Below are 17,722 nucleotides of genomic sequence, written 5' to 3' on the forward strand. Positions count from 1 at the left end.
GTAACTGGCTTCATTTGCCATTACATTTGTAAGACCCATTCGTCTATTTTGTATGGAGCAAAGTTCATATCCACTGTGGGCCAGTCATGGTGGCACAGTACTTTTTTATTTACAGAACTGTTACATGTACTGTTGGGGGACGTCAAGGTTATTTCCATTTTGGGGCTGTTGCTAATAAAGCTGCTGGGAGTGTTCATGGGCATGCATGTAGGTGCACATGAGAATTGGCTCGGCTGGCCTGGTTGCTGTCTAACAATGCAATTTGAACGAAGTTTGAATCAAGGTTAGTCCTAGGTTTAGGGACACCTGGGTGGCTCCGTTGGTTAAGCATCTGCCTTCAGTTCAGGTCACGATCCCAGGGTTCTGGGATCGAGCCCCGCATCTGGGTCCCTGTTTGATGGGGAGTCTGCTCCCTCTGCCTGTTGCTCCCTGTGCTTATACTCTCTCTCTCTCTGACAAATGAATAAATAAAATCTTTAAAAAAAGCAGGTAAGTTCTAGGTTCAATGACAAAATGGACAGAATTTGTCATTTGTTCATTCATCCAATATACGTGAACTACACTTCTACTACAGGACTAGTGAATATGTGACACAAGCTGTCTCTCCTCTTGTCTATGCTCACAATAGACATTACTCATTCATCTGAGCGTCCTTTCCTATTGAGTCTGAAGTGGCTTCAGAATTGTTGGAAGCAGGGGCGCCTGGGTGGCTCATTGGGTTAAAGCCTCTGCCTTTAGCTCAGGTCATGATCCCAGGGTTCTGGGATCAAGCCCCGCATCGGGCTCTCTGCTTGGCAGGGGGCCTGCTTCTCTTCCTCTCTCTCTGCCTACCTCTCTGCCTACTTGTGATCTCTGTCGAATAAATAAATAAAATATTAAAAAAAAAAAGAATTGTTGGAAGCATGGTCCTCAAGGCAGCTACTATTAAGGATCAGAGATGGGAGTGTGATGGTTAATTTTCTGTCTCAACTTAGCTAGGCCGCAGTGCCCAGATACTTGGTCAAACATTATTCCAGACATTTCTATGAAGGATTTTTTTTTTTTTAGTTCAAATTACATTTTTAGTTAAGATTTACTCAAAGTCAGTAGACTTTGTTTGGACTTTTTATTCAGAAGACTTTGAGTGAAGTAGATAATCCTCCATACTGTGGGTGGGCCTCATCCAATCAGTTGAAGACCTAAGAGAAAGAAGAATGACTTTCCCTGAGAAAGAAAGAATTCTGCCAGAAGGCTTTCTGGATTCAAACTACACCTACCTTTTCCCTGGGTTTCCCACCAATGGACTACCCTTGCAAATTTTGAACTTGCTATTCTGTGGGATCATGTGAGCTAATTCCTTAAACTACCCCCTACGCTGGTTCTGTTTTCCTGACTAATACAGGTGGCATGATTTTGACATAATATTGTCTGATGGCAAAGGAACAGAAAGCTTCTCAGACTAAGTAAAAGAGATTTATTGTTGATAGAGTGGAATCCCTTAGAATTAAACATCAGGGAATACTTTAAGATTTAGTATTACCCTCCTCAATAGCAAATCATTATAGCACTGTTTTCATCTGAGGCATTTTCTAAAATAAAAATGTGAGCTTAGGGGTGCCTGGCTGGATCAGTTGGAAAAAAAGCATGCAACTCTTGATCTCGGGGTTATGAGACTGAGCCCCACCTTGGGTTCTACTTAAATAAATAAAACTTCAAAAAATCTGGTGAGTGTATGTACAATTTCTCTCCTAGTTGGTGAGTGTCATCAGATGCTCTCAGCCAGTGAGATCTAGAGCAGAGAAACTATTCTGACCTTCTCAGCCATTGAGCATTAATGTTTACTACTGTGGCTGTTCCCAGCCAAGACGTGAAGCTCCTCACTACACTGGCAAAGTTGGACGTGTCTTATGATATATATTGGGTTTTTTTTCCTGCCCTAACCTCCCTTTCTGCCATCACTTTTGTGTTCTGACAAACAGATCTGACCCAGACTCGCTGACCAGAATGTATAGCTAATAACACTGGACCTACTGCAAAGAAATAACGGGCAAAATGTCATGTTAGATGTTAGGATACAGGTTTTCTGGAAGCTGTAGTTCCTCCTACGCATTGGATAAAGAAGCTGAGAGTCTAGCTCAGCAGGTAAATAGGGATATTGTTGGGGGAGTCTTTGACTTAGGTGGGTCTTCATGATGGGTCAGGGAAGCTCAGGGTTGACCAAAAATATATGAGAAGGAGCTGGAAGAAATTATGGGAGAGAGACTGGAAGAGCATTGGCCAGTGTGCAAAGCCTGCGTCACATCTCTATGGGGATTGTGCCAGCTGGGGCTCTTCAGGCTGCTGCTTACTAGGAAGGGGTGATGGCCAGGCCTCTCCTCTGGGTCGTGTGCTGGCTGTGCTCGCTGCTTCTCCTGCTTCTCCACCAGCTTCCCTACCACACTCTCCCCTCTCCAGATTAGCCCTGTCTGTAAGGCTCCTGGTTCCCACTACTCCATCACTTGGTTTGGCTTTGGGTTTTTGTAGCAGGTGTCATTGGTGTCCTGCCCAGGTCCTCAGGCCCACCTTGGAGTTCACCTGCAGTAGTGGTAGTCAGTCTCCATGGAATGGAACTCCCCACCTCCAGTATCCATATCTCTCTGCTTTTCAAAGAGTGGTTTGGTTTCGTGTTGTTGTTGTTGTACCAGAACGCTTGCTGGAGGTGCCTGGGTGGCTTCGTTGGTTAAGCGACTACTTCGGCTCAAGTCACGATCCTAGAGTCCTGGGATCAAGTCCCTCATCAGGCTCTCTGCTCGGTGGGGAGTCTGCTTCTCCTTCTGACCTTCCCTTCTCGTGCTCTCGCTCTCTCATTCCCTCCCTCTGAAATAAATAAGTAAAAATCTTTAAACAATTAAAAAAAATAAAATTAAAAAAAAAAGCAAGCAAGCAAGCTGCTGGACTGCAGGAATGTGCATCCCCATGCAGGGGATGTTAGAAGTCAGTGCATAAACGCCCCAACCTTCTGGTTTTCCAGTGGGATCTAAGGTACGGCCCACATGGTTTCTCAGGGCATGTCGGGGGGGGGGGTTTAAACCACAGTTTCCCATGGTGGTAACCTGCTCATTAACATACCTTATATTGGCTTTTCTCCCTTCTCTGTCTCCCTTCCCCCATCCTCCCTTGTACTTCCTCAAATGACCTCCCAAATGAACTTCCTGCACCGAAGTTCTTGTCTCAAGTTTGGACTTTGAAGGTCACAGTTTTATGTGACCTCCCAGTGGCCACACTTTCTGACTCCTAGCCCTAATGACTCTTACGTTCAGAATCCTGTAAGCAAATCTGATTTGTCTAGATCAAGGGTGACACATGCGTTCCTGGTTCACTTAGCTATGGGTTGGGTCACGGAGGCAGTGGGCTTAGCGTTATTTAGGACATGAATGGCTTTTCTTGTACATCTGTCTTCTCCATGCCAGGTGTCGTGCTGGGCAATCGGACACAGAGAACAAAACCCAATTTCTGCCCTCAAAGAGTTCTAGTTAGGAAGTAGACTTATAAATAATACTTACATCACAAAATGGTAGCTTCTAGAACCGTGGGGGGAGGGGTAACAAATATTATGGAAGTAAAGTAACTATAGGTTGGGGCACTGAAGGGTGGATAGAAGCTCATCCAGAGAAAGGGTGTAGAGAGGATTTTCTAGGTAGAGGATAGGATGCGATGAGAGAACACAGGCTGCCAGACATTGTCTTACCTTAGCAACATCTCTTTGTGTTTTGTTTTCTTTCTAAGAGGAAGAGTGAGGCACCATGGGAGAACCTCAGGTGCTCTGGGTTCAAGCCTTCTGTTATTTTCCACATCAGTGGGAAGGTGTCCACATGTTTTGAAGCCAAGGGACATATTACTTTACAGTAGAGGGAGAAAAGTTAGAGGATGTTGGAAAATGGAGAATTGGAGCATAGAGCCAGGATAAGCAGACTGTTATACAGCTCATGGCAACTGCTCTTGGAGTCATCGGGAGTAATATTCATTATCATATAAGTTAATGCTTTGGATGAGTGCCTGTGACTCTTCTGCTTCTAGAAAGCCAAATTGCCTGTCTTCCACAGACCTGCAAGAGACTTCTCCTCACATGGAAGGGACCTGACGGTAAGGATGACTTTGAAAATATTTAAGCACCATATTGCAGCTAGTGGACCAGTTAGACGACACAGTCCACAGACACTGGGATGCTTGCACAAAGTGGGTGCAGGCCGGACCCAAGCCCTGTCTTAGGGACCATCAAACCCAACACTTGTTTGGCAGGAGAGGTTGAAGGACTAATCTGAGACCATGGGGTGACAGGGCTGGGTGTGGGAGCCACTCCTGCATTCACCCACCCTCCCTCTCCGCTGCACATCAGACTCCTCCCTGGCCTCAAGGCCTGCATGGGACAGGTGCGCTACGGGTTTATCCTAGACTTGACTCATACCCATGGCTGCCCACAGGCAGGGTGTCTGATTCTCAAGAGATCCCCAGTGGGGAAAGCTTTGGAACCTCCCCTCAAAATTATAGCTCTGACACTGCTTATGCTCATGTTGAAAATTCTTTTTCCTCTAGTAAATAAACATTTATCATTTATGTTTTTATCTACATCTACTATTTATGTTATGTAATGTATGTTGTTACAAGCATAATTTATTTGCACACATATCACATAACATATGGGAAAGGGTGCCGGGAATAGTCAGTTTTTAAGTTGCCTATCAGATGTGCACCATGTCTCTATTATTTTCCTTAAATCCACCTAACTCTGACTCCAAGTCCCCATCTTGCCAGGCTAGTGAGAAAGGTAACTATCTACCTCCCTCTTTTTAATCCAGAGGCTTGGGCAGAAGTCCAGAGGTCTTTTGCAATACGAAGGCCCTGCCTTATCATCATTATTCATTTGTTCAACAAATATTTATTGAACACCTACCACATGCCAAGCTTGGCTCTTGGAGCTGATAAGTAGTGATGTACAGAAGAGGTTAAATCCTTGCCCTCTGTTCCAGGCTGAGGAGCACTCTGCTCCTCATTGGTGAGACTGGGATCGGGCCCCCCTAGGAGCTCATGCAGCCCCTCCCCACTAGATGCTGCCTATCTAGGCACTGCCAGGAAGCAGGGAGAAAATCTCCCATCTAGATGATCTGCACTCCTTCCTGAGGGGGACCTCTTCTCCTAGACTCATCACTTCTCAAAGTCATCCTCCCTGAGCCCTCCCTCCCCAGACCATCCGTCATGGTGCCTCAAGGCACGAAACTTTTTTTAAGATCATAATTGTTATGTGTATTTTTTATTATCACATCCATATGTCAGAAGTCTCAAAACAAAATTATTTTGTACTTAATTCAATGACTTTTTAAAAAATTGTGGTGTGGTAAAAATCATGTGAAATTTACCATCTTAGCCATCTTGTAAGTGTTCAGTGGCATCGGGTACCAAGGTGCAAACCTTTTATCCCAAGAGGCTGCATCCGATTTTTAGCTCTGCCCAAATTTTCCAAGCAAAGCCCTGCAAAGCCTAGAAGTCTGTTTGAATGAAGGGAAAGGGAACCAATGTAATATTTTAGTCAACCAACCTGACATACAAACATTGTAACTGTCAAAAGAAGTTACAGTGCTGATCTGTCCCTGCTGAACTTTATGCCACATTCCTACCCTACACATTTGGTCAACACATGTGCGTAAGAGTGTGTATGTGTGCGCCTGTGGGCATGCACACGTGCACCTGCATTTGTCCAGTAGCTGGGCCTCAGGAGACTCTGAAAGGTGGTTTTGTCAGTTACCAGATCACTTTTAGTCAGAGTCCTGCTGTCTCTTGCTGATCTCCTGAGAGGGAGATTAACCTCCACAGCACTTCAACCTAATTCCCACTGTCACTAGCTGGGAAAGACCCCAGTAAACCCGCGCTGGGTCAGGGATCTTCTGATCAAGGCACAAGGATTATCTGGGGACATCTATGTTGTAACTGGCGACCCTGATGACGAAAAAGCTCCCAAGACACAGAAGAATGGATCTGGAAGGACCTAATTTCGTTCACTGTGACAGGACAAGATGTTTTGGATGGAAGAATAGTTGTTTTGTGCTTCACTCTCTTTTAAGGATGCTCATGTGATTTTCACATGTTTATCCAGCAATTTGAAACATGTGTGTTTGCGGGGTGGGGGTGGTTTGCAGCACTCTTCCTTGGCAATTTCATCTTCGGCAGATGGTGTAAACCATGACTGCTGTGCCATGGACTCTGATTTCTGACTTCCCCCTGATTTTGTTTTCATAAACCCAGCTTCCTGCTGGATACCTCCCCCAGGATACTCACGGAATCTCACATTCAGTATGTGTACAACCAAAGTCATCATCCCCCCCCCCTCCAAAACAAAGCCCTCTTCCTGGTGTTTCTATTTCTTTTTTTTTAGAGAGGAAGAGAGAGAGCATGCATGACCGGGTGGGGTGGAGAGGAGGGGTGGAGGGAGAGAATCTTAAGCAGGCATCATGGAGCCTGACACCCCGGGGCTCCATCTCAAGATGCTGGGATCTTGACCTAAGGCAAAGGCAGATGCTTAACCAACTGAGCTATCCAGGTGCCCCTGGTGTTTCCATTTTTTTTAGTGGTGGTGTTCTCCCCATTCTTTGTGTTCACAATCTTCAGGTGATCTCTGGGTCTTTCCTTTCCCTTGCTTCCCACATCTGGGTAACTAGAATATTCTCCAAATGCGATCTCCATAAGATCTCTCCATCCACTCCTTCCTTTCCATCCCCACCACCAGTGGTCTCGTTTTGGCCCTCCTGGGCTCTTACCTGAACCATTACTGCAGCTTCATAGTTGTTTTCTTCACATTGGTGTCTGATCACTACTGTAATGGTCTAGCTCAGTCTTCCTGGTTATGTTTTCAGTCATACTGCTAGATGGTGAGCTCTGCATTTTATTCATTTTTATATCCCAGTGCCTAAGATGTACATAGTACATCTTAGAGGTACGTAGGAGGCACCCAATAAAGGCTGGATTGAATTATGTTGTTTTTCTACTGAAAAATTTCCAGTGGCTTTCCATTCCCTACCGGATGAAGCTACAGCCTGGCTTTCTGAGCCTCTGTTTAATAGAGTGGGTTATCACTTAACTAAACTAACTGCTTTTCTGCAAATATTCTCTCTACTCCCAAAAGTGAGTTGAAACTAGAAAATGAAAGAGACATAATATTTGAAGCCACAGTAGCTGAGAATTATTCAAAACTGACAAAAAAAATTTAGGAAATACAGCCATATACCTAGCAAGATACATTAAAAGGAAGTTTATACCTTAGACAAGTTTATAGGGAAACTGGAGAACACCAAAGACAATGAGAAAAATCTTAAAAGCAGCTTGGAAGAAAAGAAACATCACCTACAAAGGACTGATAATTAGACTCTTAACAGACTTAATAATAACAGTAAATGCAAAGAGACAGTGGGATAATATATTCAAAGCATTGAAAGGAAAAACTGTCCCCTGTATATCCAGAAAAGCTTTATTTCATGAATGAGAATAAAGTGAAGACATTTCCAATCAACAAAATCTAGCCGAACTTTACTAAAGGATGTTGAAGCTCACTGGTCAGTCTTCTATGGTTTTTTCTCTGTGTTTCATAAACTACATCCTCCCAAAGATGTTCCCTTCAAAGAGGGTGTTATTATCAACCCCGCTTCAAAAATGCTGTGTGGAGTGCTATGTCTCCCTGTTGGAGATCCACAGTTTAATATGTGTATGTTTGCAGTTCCCTAAATTATCCGATTATACAACAACTCCTTCTACTCTTTACCCCATGAATATCTCAAGCAACTGGTGTTTCTCATGACACATTTACAACAGAAGACAATGACTTATTTGAGCATAAGCCAGAGAGTCAACATTTTGAATTCCAGTTCTGTTAACAACTAAGCACATAATTAGTTTTAAGTCATATGTCCTCTGGCTCCTTATCTGTGACATATCAAAGCAGATCATATTATATCATAAGCAGTCCCTTCAAACTCTATAAAGTTCCATGAATTAAAGAGCATTGTCTATTACAGTCAACCAGTCAGTCATTCCACACATATTAAATTCCTTGTATGTGGCAGTGTGTGAAATACTGGGCAGATAATGATGAATACGATCAACATAATTTCATTTTGCTATCTGTTGAGGATGATTTTCTAGAGCTCACTATGAGAACATTGTTCTTTGGCTTCCAGAGTCAAATTACCTCTGGTTTAAAAATTGAGCATTTACTGTCTCTTTATTATGTATATTGGGTTGTGGAATGAATCTTTAGAATCCAAATTTATGGTCTAACAAGGCTTATGATTTTTTTATCCAAGAGTTCCATTGTAAGTATCAGAAATTCAACATCATCCCTTAGGTGTCTTTAGATTTTCATCTTTTCATCGTAACTTTAAATGTGTGTCTTCCACTGTCTTTTGTAAAATACAACCCTCCGTAGTTTAAAAAGCAAATTCTAGCTATATGGCATCAACCGAGCACTACTGTGTATAGACATTGTCCTACGCATTTCACATATATTATCTCGTTTAATCCTTATGACAACCATGAGACCCAAACGCTAATATGATTCCCATTTTACAGAGGTTCAATAACTTGCCCAAAGTCATACGGCTGGTGAAGTTGGGCTTTGACCCAATGCAGAATGGATCCTGACTCTGCACTCTCTACTCTAATATTTAACTGCCGCTCTTCTTTAGATACTGTCCAGAAAGTTTTCTGATGGAAAGTTAAGGGTTAAGATCTCTGAAGAGCTGAACAACCATATGGGATTTTTAAACATCTAACTTCAGCTAGGTAGTATACAGTGAGGAGGTAATGAAAAATTAAAAACCTTTTTGTTTTTGGCTAAGTACTAATCTTTGTGGTTCTGAACATACCATGTGCCAGAGAATTGCACTTCAGATAATAAGTTAACATAAAATTGGTGGTACAGTTTAAACCTGACAGCTCTCTCTGTCTGATGGGTTCTGCAAAAGTAATTTCAAAGATAAGATTTTACTCTCAAATCTGAAATCGGTTCTTTAAACATTTCCAACCCCATCCAGTCTTTATGAACTAGTTTCAGTTATATGGAGAAAAACTCCAGTGCTAGGAGGAAAGGAATCTTTTCATCATAAAATATTGTATTTCCAGAAAAGAAGCAAAATATAATCAAAGAAATGTGAACCAAACAATATCAGTGAGAATTCTTGGCATTTAGTTTTCGAAGCCATTTTGCATGGAAATGAATAGAATATAAACACAGTACTTCATCTAGAATATGGCAAGAAACTTCAAGATTGTAATGTGCATTAAGATAACATTCCAAACCTATCCTTTCAAGTTTTCAGCCAAGAATTTGTTTTTACAATTTCTTTGCAGTTGGCAAACAGCTAGACTCTGCTTGAGATATCAGTTTTCATGTTTATGGTCCCAATCCCATTGTGTGTAACTGTTAACTTACTGTATGACCTTGACAAACTGACTCCACTCCAGCCCAATCCAAATTAAGGAGGTGGATCCGTTAGGCCCCTTCTGATTTTAAAATTCTGTGGTTCTAGCCTATGGATTATGACATGAACACCATAAAAAGTGCTTGATAGAGGGGATTGGATTTTTAGAATTTGGGCTACTTAAACATCTTTAATTGACCTACATTTGAGCCAGTTATAAAGAGAATGTAAACCACAGCAGCCAAGGCCCGTCTGTGATTTACTTGTTTTTGGTCCTGGTCAGCTGCTTCTGTGTTTATTTCAGGTCCCCAAGCACATTCTGTCATTCCCAGAGACAGTCTGTCCATGTGCTTCCTTGACTCCCCAACACTAATGGGGTCTGAGAGACTCTGGGCAAAAGAACCAGGGATCACATCTGCCACAGGCCATGAGATGACCTTGAACACCTTCCTAAACTGCAAGGAGGCGTGGACCCTGTGGGACCCTGCCTGACTGCCCCTCCAGACTGAAGTGCCTATGCCCTCAGCTGCCTTGAAGGTTGGCTGCTGACAGTTCTCCAGCTCAGACCTTCTCAGGACAGAGTTTTTGGATGAAGAGAGCAGCTTTTCCCAAAGCCACCACACTTCTAGGGCATCCTATCTCTAAGGATTGCAGATTCTGTGGGGAGGCTGGTTAAGGATCCCACTGCCCCAGTGGGGTCCAACCCTGAGGGGCCATGTCTGTGCCTAAGCATCCTGGGTGTGCTGAGTGGTGCAGCTTCTCCCATGGCCCATAGATGTCGCTCCTGAGCACTCTTTCTCAAGAGTCCCCTTCTTGGGGGGTCTGGGTGGCTCAGTGAGTCAAGCCTCTGCCTTCAGCTCAGGTCATGATCCCAGGGTGCTGGGATTGAGCCCCATCGGGCTCTCTGCTCAGCAGGGAGCCCGCCTCCCCCCACCCCCGCCTGCCTCTCGGCCTACTTGTGATATCTGTCTGTCAAATAAATAAATAAAATCTTAAAAAAAAAAAAAAAAAAAAAAAGAGTCCCCTTCTGGGGATCCAGACCTGACACAAAGACTTATCCACCTGAGGTGGAACTGGGGCTCTGCTTAGTTCAGTGCTGGGTCTAGAGGTAAATTTCATCTTTAGCAAAATAGAAGTAATAACTACTCCAGAGCATTCTTTATTGTAAGGAAATGAGGACATGAGTCCAGAGCACATAGGAAATGATTAGGAGCAATAATTTAATGTTTACTGAGCAATTACGTGCCATGGCATGTACTTCACCACACAAAAACTCCATGAGAAAGATATTATCCCTATTTTACAAATAAGAAAACCGAGGTGCAGAAAACTTAAGTAACTTCTTCAACGTCACACAGCTCATAAAAGTCAAGAATTCAAAACCAGGCAGCAGGACTGCAGAACCAGTGTTCTTAGCTAAACCCTTGCTGCCTCCCATTGCTAAGCAAAAAAAAATTTTTTTTAATTTTTTCTTAATATATAATGTATTGTTAGCCGCAGGGGTGCAGTTCTGTGAATCACCAGGTTTACACACTTCACAGCACTCTCCATAGCACATACCTTCCCCAATGTCCATAACCCAATCTTCCCTGCTCCCGCAGCCCTCAGTTTGTTTTGAGAGACTAAGAGTCTCTTATGGTTTGTCTCCCTCCCGATCCCATCTTCTAAACAAAAAATCTTAATGTATTTGCATGACGATAAATAAAAGCCCAAACATGTCCCCTGATTCCAGAAGGACCTTTAGCAAGGCAATTGTAAAAGAAAAATTTTACAAAGAATTTTTGTACTCCTCTCATTTATATTTTTGTGTTACTACAGATTATGTATTACTATAGATTCTTTGTGTTACTATGGATTAGGCTTATTTTTGCTTCAGAACAACCCTTTCTTATTAGGGGAGTGAATGAAACAGTTGGAGGGTGGGGCACCCACCCTCGGATGTAACAGTAGTTGATCCATTAGACCATCTATTTTTGTTGTTTCTATTTTAAGGAAACGTGCTGAATTTCTGTATTAATGATAATGTACTAAGTGTAAGGTTATAGTCAATAAAACAATGACGTGTTTCATTATTAGATAGTAATTTTGCATCCTAATAGGGTTTAGATTATATCATATTACCTAGGCTTTTAAATATCTCCCTCCCTGGGTCATTGGGAAGTACACGGCACTCTGGCAAAGGTCCCTGCTGTCCACTCCTGACCCCTCAGTTATAGTCAATTTTTGTGTTCACTTCAGACTAGCAGTTATTATCCAATGGAAGGCCTTTGTTTCACATTTCACTTCTAACCTGAGCAGACTTATGCCATAATTTTTATCTTAGGGGATAATGTGTTAACAATGCTTGTTTGGACCCCTGTTATACCTTTCAGGTCAGGGAAGTCTGTTTTACTCTGTAAGGCACAATCTGTTAAAGTTTTTATGATTTGCAAACAAAGTGGTTTTTCATCTTCTGCTATTAGATAACTAAGGTATAAGAGAGCTCCTTCTACACCAAATAAATTAAACATCTAAATAATTTACAGCTCCAGGTATGTTTGCCAGACTAGCATAACTGAATAAAGTCAACAGATTAAATGTTCCCTTGGCAATCCGTAAGGGTATGAGATATAGCACCTGGGCTTCTCCGTTGGGTCTCGTTATTAAATCACAAGCAAAAGCTCAGAATCCCAGGGTCCCAGGTGGCAGGTAGGAGCTGACTTTGGAGGATGGAGTCATAGCAGTCGTTACCCATGACTTAGGAAGCGAGAAACTCTTAACACGATTGAGATAGAGAGAGAAAGAGAAGGAGAGAGGGAGGGGGGAGGAAGAGAGTGAGACAGAGAAAGGGGTTTGGGGGAGAGACTATATTTTCAATGACGGAAGATTCTAGTTCTTTAATTATGTCACTAAACTGGAAATTCATCAACATTAACTGTGTTTTTGTGCAATCTCCAAGCAAAAGTTAAAAAGGGGGAATATTTTGTGTGTGGAACTACTATCACTGTCAAGTTCAGACCAACAACTTGCTAGAAAAATAGACAATATTTTTCTCTTTCTAATTTCATAGAAAGGCTTTGACCAGCACCTGCTTTTGCCTAGAGAAGGAAGGTTTGGTCAGCAGAGCTGGTGGCAGCAAGAGAAACATCGGAGCACAGGATCCAAGAAGTTATGTGCAATATCCAGTCTTCCCAGTCTCATTCTTGGGAATATTTCACATGTGAGAAACCAGTCATCTCGTCTTTAACAAATGGGATTTTTCAACCCAAAACGTGGTTTTAAATGTGCACATTTACTGATAGGATAATCCGTGGGAAGATGGGGTGAAGAGAAGCAAGTATACATTTCTCCAGAGGAAACCCCATCTCTGGATCATGTTCATTGCGGACAGCAGACAAACAGGGTCCCGTTCAAAAACAATAGATACCTCTCTCCGCTCTAAAGGCCTCGTGGAAATGTAAGTGTTGTAAGGAAAATATGAAAGGCAGCACTCTGCTTCTATTTCTTCACTCTTGTTGGCACAGCTTCTCTGGAGATGAATGGGAGAGCAAAGAGGAAAAACAACCATTCCAGGTGTATTGTATACTGCTGTCTTTAGTAATTACTAGACTTCTGGTTCTATGATGAGCCCCTTTGGGGTGGTGTAAGAATTGGAAGGAGAGGGGACAAGGATGGGTGTGTGCATGTGTGATGATTTAGTGTGCTTGACCTACAAAGTACCTGAATTTAAGGTAAAACCATTAAATTGGGTTCGTGGCTCTATTCTCATGGGGCACAGTAACCTTTTCATTTTCACTTAAGAAGAAAGGGTGGACGAGAAGCTTCCCATGCCTGGTTTGTAAATACGACCTTGAAAATGTCCACAGACGTATTGTTGTCTTGTTGAGTCTGCAGCCAGGAAGACAGAAATCACTGCAGGAAAGCAGGTGTGAACGTCCCCCTACTTCAGAGACAGCGCTCTTTGAAGCTGCAAAATCAAGGACGCTGGTACCTTCAAGGAAACAAGGATATAATTATCAAAACCCCCAACTGGCCAGTGACCTTCCATTCCTTAGGCCACCCTACTCCCTTGGCTGGCACCAGCCCAGGTCCTCACAGACTCAGCTCTGTGTCCCAGACCGCTCAGACCGAGGAGCAACCCCCTCACACACCCTTTGAAAGCATTCGTAATCTCTTTCTCCTGCAGTGCTCTTGCTGACATAAATCCGCCAGCCCCTTGGGGGTGCGGGGGGTGGGAAGCTCTGAACCCCCCACGAGGGAGGCCCATTCAGGCCAAGTGGAGTCTGAATGGCTTAGCGGTAGGATTTATGCTTCCCCTCACCTGTGCCGTCTGTCTGTGGCCCCTACCCCAGTCTGGTTTTGAAGGTTTGAACATGACCCCCCCAGCTTTTTGCCAAGCTTGCCATCATCCCCTCAGTCACAGGGGCAGCCGTCTCAAGGCCATTGGAAGCTAATAACAGGGACTCTCAACTCCTTTGTTATATTTGAAATGTTGAAAGCAGAAGCCTAATAAAATGAGTTCAGAAAAACAAAACCAGCAATAAATTATCGTTTGAAAAGAGTGGCTACAGAACTCATCTACTTCTGAATACCAAGGGGCTATTTCTCAGCTACAGCGATAACCCAGCATTTGGACTCCCTTCCCTGTGCAAAAGCCTTGGCTGTGTTCTCTTAGCATAGATTCTTCTCAGCTTCTATAAGCCAAGTGTCCAGAATCAAGAGTTACACAACACTCCCCACCCAACTCCTTCACACTGTACACACACACACTCACTCACTTGCTCCCTACCCAGCCTTGGTCCTAAGGGGGCCACTGAACTGTATTATTTCTTTTTGACCACAAAGAATTTATCCTTCATCATCATCCATCAGCACTCACTGCAATTTTACATTTTATTTATTTTAAGATAAGAGTAAAAGTCTACTTCCTTGACCTCATAAAGACTCTTATGGTAAACTGATTTATTTAATGAAAAAACACCAGAAGCATTATTCCCTGTAAAAGCAGAAGCAAATTAGAGATGCCCTTATCACTGTTGTTTTTACTCCATGTTTTGGAATTTTTAGACCAGTCGTTACTTCTCAGGACACATTTAGCAACGTACGGAACCAATTTTGGTTGTCTTAACTTTGACAACTGGAGTGCAGTTGGCCTGTGGTGGGTAGAGGCCAAAAACGTTGCTAAATATCCTACAATGCACAGAATAGCCCCCACAACAAAGATTCTTCCAGGCCCAAATGTCAGTAGGGCCTAAAGTAAGGAAGAACTTTGCTCTATACAATGCAGTATGTGAAACATAAGTAAGAGAAATAAAGCTTAGAAAATAACTGATTTTTTTATTGTCATTAACTGCAAAGAATATGTATCATCTAGAAAAGCAACCCCCCAAATTAAATAAACATTATTAAAGTTCATAAAATAGTAAATAATGTAGCTGGATAAGATGTTTTCAATTATGTAAGAGACTTAAGAGTCTTTAAATTTTGCTACAGGTTTGGTTATCTATTCTACAAAAACTTCCTGAGAACAAAAGGATTCATTTTATAAAAGAACACTTAGGAGATAAAAGATGACTTTTACATTTTAAAACTATGGAAAAAAATTAAGAATTTTAATAACCGAGTCTATAACACTAATACAATATTATAGGAAACCCAAGTGGACATATCTTCCCCAACTATAAGCTGGACTTAGGGCTTTTTTAAAAAGTTTGTTAAAGCATGAAAAAGTTGTTCAGGGGTAATAAATACACACACACACACACACACACACACACACAATCTCTCTAGCAGATCAAAACCTTGTCACTATTTTGTAATGAAGGTAGTATTTAGATGCATTATTGGAAATCAAACTAGTCTATCACAATAGATCATTATGATCCGGTAGATGAAGCTTCTTAAGGGAAGGGCCCATATCTTATTCATCTTCCTATCTCCATAACTGACACCTCCCAAGAACCCAATGTTTGTGAATGAATGAAATAAAGAGAAAACACTAACAGTAAGAGATGGTTTTTGAACTCACTAGTCAGAAGTTAACATAGAGCCACAACAATTGTAATTCAACATCTAAGAACCCACATCTGAAAGGATGAATGAATAGTCAAGATTTTAATAGGAGGTCTTGCCTCATGTTGCAACCATAAAATGTAGAGGCTAAAAATAGAGTGAGTGAACAGGAATCAACCAGTGATATTTTACTAAGAACAGTAAACTGAGTTTTTAAATGTTGAACACCTGAAAGAGTCTATAAATACCTATATGCACATAACCTAAATGTATCAGTGGTTTCCTTGATCTTTCATTCATTTTCATGACAAGCCTTCAAAACTTGAGGGGAAGGGAGGGAGGAAAGAAACAAAGGAAGGCCAGGTGGAAAATCACAATCAGGAAATAATCAAAAGCTTTCATCTTACCCCTTCCATCCAATCTCACAGGCTCACCCGAAAACCTTCCATTCTGCATTTTTTAAATTATGTCATGAATGTTTAATAGCATTAATTCCACAATTTCAAGGGGTTGAAAACCCTACAATCCAGTTTAATATAACGTCTTTCAAAAATCCCATATTGGGACAGATTCGTGATCTGAGAAGCCTCAGACAAGTTCACCAGGGAACATATTCCAGTATGTTCTCTTGGTCTGTTTGATATAAAGTTCAAAGCTTAGGGACAAGAAAAATCACAGTTGAGCACTTGTTATGTGCCAGACATCTTTTTTTTTTTTTTTAAAGATTTTATTTATTTATTTGACAGAGAGATCACAAGCAGGCAGGGAGGCAAGCAGAGAGAGGAGGAAGCAGGCTCTCCGCAGAGCAGAGAGCCCGATGCAGAGCACGACCCCAGGACGCCGGGATCATGACCTGAGCCGAAGGCAGAGGCTTTAACCCACTGAGTCACCTAGGCCCCCCTATGTGCCAGACATCTTACTAGATAATTGTTCATATATTTTCTCGGCCAACCATGAAAAGAGAGCCTTCCAGATGAGGAGACAGATGTAATGGAGGTAATACAAGAGGGCCACCCATAAACAGGCAGAGCCAGCCACACCTACCAACCCCCAAAAGTCAGACTCCTACGTACCATATTGCAGGTGTCTCCAGGATATCATATTTCTCTCCATAACCCACACTTCATGGACTTGGTCATAAAATCTCCAGATCAGCAAGCATTGCTGAGACAGGGAACATAAAGTTGGTGCACAAAACAGTCCTGGACTAGAAGGACATGCTGTCTTCTTGAAGATACATGATAAGGAGCAGGTGGTGATTAATACCAACTGTAAAGAGTTCCAAAGGAAAGTTAAAGCACATGCCCGAATGGATGATATTGCCAATAAACATGTGGATGACCAAAAGGCAGAAAGAGAAAATACCAGATGGCATTGGTAAGGAAAGTCTCATCGAGGACCCTCAACCTACCAAAGATTCGATAGGACAGTCGCAGGATTTGGACAGATAAAGGAAGAAGTAGAGATTGTTCAAGTCAGTTTCTCTCCACCGGGGCTACTAGACCAACAGTGGCCAGGGGCTATTTAGGAGCAAAGCATGACCAAGAGACAGCACCCAGGGTGAGACTGAAACCAGAAGCCAGGAAGGCCACCCCTGAGGTGTCCATATGGAGGCACTGCGCCAAAGGCAGGAAGCAGGAACAGGGCAAAAGGTAGGAACTAGAGAGTTCAGTCCAAAGTCAGAGAATTGGGGAGGAAGGGAGAAATGAAATCTGGAGAGCCTTCCCAAGCTTCTTCATCCCAAAGGCAGACACCCCTAATGAGACACGGAGCCCCAGCTCAGAGTGGGGAGCATGCTGCGAAGGAATTGAGGAAGGCTGTGCAAGAATGAATGTGTGAGTAGAGTCTAGGGTCTAAGAAGGGACCAGCCAGTCTAAAACATAGGGTGCATCTGTGGAGAGTAGTATCAATTGGATAGGCCAGATGAGGCCAGATGAGAGACTAGAGGACCATGGGCAACAGCCAGCTTATCAAGACACAAAAGCAGGTCTAGAGTCCAATGAAAAAGTATCCATTCCATGATGAGTCTGACAGTTTGAGATGAGTTAAGTCCTTTTTAATATTCCATCACCTTCCAAATTTGGAATCTTGGCTCTGACCCTTACCAGCTGTATGGCCTTGGGAAAATTACTTAACCTCTATGTGCTTCAATGTTCTCATCTTTAAAATGACCATAATTATTGTATATACCTTGTAGGAGTGCTGTGAGGATCCAACCTGTTCATATATGTCATCTGCCCTGTACAGAGCCTGGCATGTGCAAATGTAATGTGAGGGTTCGCAGTCTATGATTCCTTCCCCATTTCACC

The 17,722-nt window shown here is 42.5% G+C and overlaps 2 long non-coding RNA genes across 13 annotated transcripts in view; one reads left to right on the forward strand and one right to left on the reverse strand.

Moving 5' to 3' along the window:
• The window catches only part of LOC309873391, a 107,058-nt gene that overhangs the window by 38,781 nt on the left and 50,555 nt on the right, over positions 1–17,722 (forward strand). For 6 of the 12 annotated variants that reach the window (XR_014316321.1, XR_014316322.1, XR_014316326.1 and 3 more), the window contains exons 3-4: positions 4,036–4,101; positions 12,472–12,858. The exons of 5 other annotated variants lie outside the window; for them this stretch is intronic. This is a non-coding gene — a long non-coding RNA (uncharacterized lncRNA). The remainder of the gene's footprint in view (positions 1–4,035; positions 4,102–12,471; positions 12,859–17,722) is intronic. One more of the 12 variants, XR_014316325.1, reaches the window with a different exon arrangement.
• Positions 1,098–3,459, reverse strand: LOC309841390. Its single transcript, XR_014299103.1, has 3 exons — positions 3,273–3,459; positions 2,542–2,835; positions 1,098–1,178 (listed from the first exon to the last, which is right to left on the reverse strand). It is a non-coding gene; the product is annotated as an uncharacterized lncRNA (long non-coding RNA).

This window comes from Mustela nivalis (assembly GCF_964662115.1).
Source record: "Mustela nivalis genome assembly, chromosome: 9".
Lineage (NCBI taxonomy): Eukaryota > Metazoa > Chordata > Mammalia > Carnivora > Mustelidae > Mustela > Mustela nivalis.